The sequence below is a fragment of the Cupressus sempervirens genome, chromosome 5 (assembly GCF_028749045.1).
Source record: "Cupressus sempervirens isolate cs-2001-9-10 chromosome 5, ASM2874904v1, whole genome shotgun sequence".
Classification (NCBI taxonomy): domain Eukaryota; kingdom Viridiplantae; phylum Streptophyta; class Pinopsida; order Cupressales; family Cupressaceae; genus Cupressus; species Cupressus sempervirens.
In genome coordinates, this window is record NC_143122.1 from 1,034,334,400 (window position 1) to 1,034,339,666 (window position 5,267).

Here is a 5,267-nt window from a genome sequence, read left to right on the forward strand (position 1 = left end):
TGAGGTTGACATAGTTAAATTTACAAAATACTCAAAATGTGTTAAAGATAAGGATTGATGGGATGACATATTTAATGTATGAATTAAGTTTGTTAAGTGATCTAAGGAGAAGATTCATTGAGAAGTTTCCAAAAGATTCAAGGAAAGAAGAATAAATACAAAATGGTGAACAAATTCAATGAATCTAATCAAACCTTAAGATCTACAATCATGTTTAAGTGGAAAAAGATTAAACATGTCTATTTAAGGAGGCATATGAGATATTTTACATGTTGGTTGGCAAATTTGTGAAATATAAGTATAAGAATAAGAGTTGTAGAGGTAAAGTGAGGAGTTGGTGAAAGAGAGATTGCTTGGAGTATTGCCAAGAAGATCAAAGATAGTGAATGTGATGAAGATCAGTCAATGAACTAGGAATGAGCCAAATGGAGATTTGAACATGCAAAGTGAATTGTAATTTATTAGGTCAACCTAGCTACTATTTTCTAACCATTGTGGCAATAAAATCTTTTAATCAAGATTGACTTAATAGTCATGTTGTAAATCATTTAATCAAGGTGACTATCTGATGGAATGTTTGTGAAGATCTCTAACAAGGAAACTCTAATAGGGTGATTAAACCCTTTAATAGAGTCACAACTAACAGTGTGTTTTGTAACCTTTAATAGGGTTGGCTCTTAACTGTGCTTACTTCAGAAGAGTGAAAAAGTGGTAGCATGTTACCTGTCGGCTTTCCCCAAATTGGGTTTCTATGTTAAATTCTAGTGTCATACTTCTATAATGCTATTTACCATTATATGTTTTTGCAATTCGGTTAACTTTAAAATAGAGAACTAATTGTTGATATGAATAATTTGGATTACTGATGATTTTCTATATTGGCTAAATGGACTTATGAGTGTGATTAAGTTGTTTGAAGTTGATAACTATTGAATTGGTACATCTGGACCCGAGGATAACTAATTCACTCCCCTCTTAGTTATTCTAATATTTCTAACATATGTGTCACCATGTCCTTGATTGATGAAGATGCCACAAACCAATCAAGATCAAAACCAATAGAAGATGGTAGCAAACAAGGAACAACTGGTAACTAATCCATGTAAGATTATGGCTCAAACTCCAAACAAAAAGATTTCTCCTCAAGACAAGTGAGAGGGAGAGAAGCAAAATAGCAACCCCCCTCAATATAGAATCTACACCCATGATAGATGCTCCTAGATTAATGTAGAAGTTGTACCAAGAATTGAATGATGTTCGTGCCTTTATGAAGGAATGGTTTCGTAGGTTTATCAAAGAATCCTCCCCAATCATTAGGAAGAACCCTTATAATGTATGACGCCTTAGGAAACTAAATAGGAATCTCCAACACATGAGCATGATCAACCATGTAATGTAACATCTCAACTGAAGTTTGAGACTCATAAACACCAATCTCCAAAGAATCAAATGTCTTTTCTGAAGTGAAATAGACCTCCTCCAAATATTGTAAGAAAGTATCTACAATCATGTCAAAGAAGAAAGAAGGATCAAGTGGAGAATCATGAGGGTTAGAGTGTTCCCTCACAATAACTAAAGAAGGATCTTCCTGAATAAAGAGAAGATGAAGGTCATTAATGATGTCTCCCAAATACTCAAAAAGAATCCACAAAAAAACATGTGATGTTTGTCAAGAAGTCATCCCAAGGAGGTGTAACTAGAAGGCACATAATTGTTTTTATGTTGACCCTAATCAGACTCAGAGGTTGATTATTCCCCACTTCATTTGACGCAGTGCCCCCACCCCGCAAAAAAAAAAAACAAAACATCTACACAAGCTTTTGGGCAATATCCCCATGCTCTAGGGGTCAAGGGACAATGCCCCTTCACCCCTTGCAAGGTCCTAGGGTCATCGACACTCGATGTGCTCCCTAGGAGCTATGTTTACTATTGTAAAAGGCATTGGGAGCTATATTTTTTTCTATTGGTTGACTTATTCTAGTCCTAATTTTGTAAACAACAAAACACTTGTATAAAATTGCTTACAGTTAGGGATCTCATTTGTATGATGAAATAGTAGCTTCTTGTAGCAATATTTAGTTGTAAGGGATTGTAGATTGTAATAAGGTTGTAATCACTGGATAATAAGAATATTGGACTTGTTGTTTGGTGGACATACCCTGGGATTGGGTGAACAATATTAAATCTTTGTGTCTTGCGTTCTCTTGTGTGTGATTATTATTTTTTGATATTGGTTATATTTGCGTCTCGTTAATCCTAACATGAATGTCCTATTGCATTGAATGACTTGGATCCATGGCTTTGTAAATGCAACATCATAATGAACAACAATAGATGTGATATCAACTAGAGAAGAAGGAGCTACAACTAGAGGTAGTAGATCTTTTGGGAATGAAGGAATGTGTGGATCTCCATACATCTCCCTAATATAGATCCAAATTTCATAAGGATTAACCTCCAAATGCATATGTAGAAAAATTAAATGACAAAAGGTTTCAAAAGTGTCACCATTGTATGAAAGTCCTTTCACATATGGGAATGCATTATGCTCAGTAAGATACGTGAGAAAAAATCCATTGACTAGGCACTAATGATGATGTGACGACGCTTATTGGTCAACAACCGACGTAACAATATGATGTCTGATGATTGGACAAAAGCAATACAAAAATGCATTATCCTAAGTAAACTTACGTAAAGTGTAATCAGTAATATTTGATTCCATATATATAACACAATTATAAATACAAAAGACAGAATAATATAAAGGGAATGTCTAAACTTAAACCAAATTAGAAAAGACAAGCAAATGATAACAACAATCAATAAAACAAGCCAATGAAAATGATAGAAAGAGCACAATAATGAGCATGTTCATGTGTGTGCTCATATATATAGTTGTACATATATAAGTACACACATGCACATACTCTTTATTGTGCTCCTTACTTTGATTTTCATTGGCTTGTTTTATTGATTGTTTTTATCATTCCTTGTCTTTTATGACTTAGGTTTAGTCATTCTTTTTTATATTATTTTATCTTTTGTGTTTATAATTACGCCAAAGGCATCCCTATACTAAAGTATTCCAACCTTAGAATTTCATTGATGGTACCTATTTGCTAAGAAGCAATGCAAGACGATTCAATTGTTATTGATCGTCAAATCTTTAAACTCTACTCAACAATTTCCACGTGTCAGATGTACTAATATGATATGCTGCAATATACCCACAAATACATAAAGAAGTTGTCGCTAATGATGAGGACGATCAGTCCAACTCCATGTAGAAGATGTGGTTATGATAGAGGGAGAGATACAAGCGTTTCCGGGTCATGGTGCGAGTTATGGATAGAATTGTATTCAATTCAAACTTCTCTTAAATGTTAGGATTACAAGCCTACAACTTTGATTTTATAACGGAAGGCAGCTTATGGAGCAATACAATGGTAAAGTTTATTGAACTATACATCAATTATGCAATGCCCACTTTTTTGTAAAAAGAAGATTCCCTTAGTTTTGGAATAAAACATAGAACCAAAATCAGCTCTTCTAACATTACCAATTGACCATTAATAAGAGAGAATTTCTTATTTGCTTTGATAAAAGTAAAAAACCTAACCAGACCAAAGTAATAACAATGACGTTTATTTATTTCATGTTGCACGCCATCATAATAATTACGCCAAGAGGCGTTCTATACAATGGCAACACAAATGCCCAGCACGGGAATATGCCAAGATTCCTTGTCAATAAAAAAGAATTGGGAGCAGTTACAAACTTACAAATTAAATATTAAAAAAGAATTCCTGAAATAATAGCTGGCCGAAATAATAGGAAGCCAAATGGAGGTCGAAATAATAGGCCCGAAAAAGTAGGACCCAAAAAAATAGGGCCCGAAAAAATAGGGGCGAAATAATTTCAATATGATTTTTTTTTTGTTAAATATAATTTTGCATGCACATTCATGCTTTTTTTTGTGGGGAGAGGGGGAATTTGAAACAAATTCGTGGAATGTGAAGAGACGTATGTTGGGGGATATGAGGAGCCTCTCAAAAGTTATAAAACCAAGGCTCCTCATTTCATTTTCATTTTATGTTTTTGCAGGAAGGAAGAGGTGGAGGTTATTGGAGGATTAGATTGGAGTTTTTGAATAGGAGTAAATTGAAGTTTTGGAGTAATATTTTTGCAGGTGAGATTTCTATTTTTTATTTACATTTTCATTTAGATTTAGATGTAGATGTAAATTGAAATTCAAAATTAGTTATAATATTCTACTTTGATTTAGATTTCAATTTTAATTAATTTTTAGTGGGTTCTGCTGTGGATTTCTTTATTGTAATTTAATATTTGGTTAATACAAAGCTAATTCGTGACTGTAGTGAAATATTGACGATTTGTGCAGATGGAATATGAAGACGAATTTTTTGGTTTTGGAGATGGGTATGATGAATTTGAGGAGAAGGCTTTCTTTTTTAGATCTTCCAGTCTTTGAGCGCACTAAAATCTTTGCAGAATTCAGAAGATCCATGAGATATTGAAACATTGAATTTTTGGAGCCTTTTGATTTCAATTTCTATTTGACTTTGATTTGGGTCATTGTATTTGGACAAAATTCCAGAGTTGCTCGGTCTTCTCAGATTTTATTTATTTTATTTCTCTGTAAATGTTGTTAATAAGAATGAGTCTTGTTCATTTGAGTGTTGATAGCATCAATCTCTCTGTTTTGAAAATATAGTATTTGTAATGTTTTTATAAAAAAAACCTAAATGAATATTAGATTGTTCTATGATAGATTGTTCTGTGAGGTTCCAGCTTGCAGCTAATAAGATACTCACTTCTAAAAACTCTTCGTAGTATACCCATGTGTCTTCTTTTAAGTTCTTTACTAATCTTTATCGCCTCCCTGCAATGGATTTTTTTTCAGTGTATTTTAGCCGGTGTGATTCATGAGTACGTAATCAGTTTAAACTATTGATGCAAGAATGCAAATCAACTGCAAACCCATTTTGGATTCCGTCATACTCTTCTATCAATGTGAAAAAAAATTATTTCCCACTTACATTAATATTAATTGGTATGGATTTACTTTCATTGTATAATGTATGATATGAACAAAATAATTTATATTAGAGAAGATACAAATAGTTGGAACTCGGGAATAAATTGTTGTTACATAGTTTTAAAATCTGTATTATGCAGAACAACAAATCTTTTACATAGTTTTAAAATTTGCATTATGTAGAACAGATCTATGTTGTGTAGAT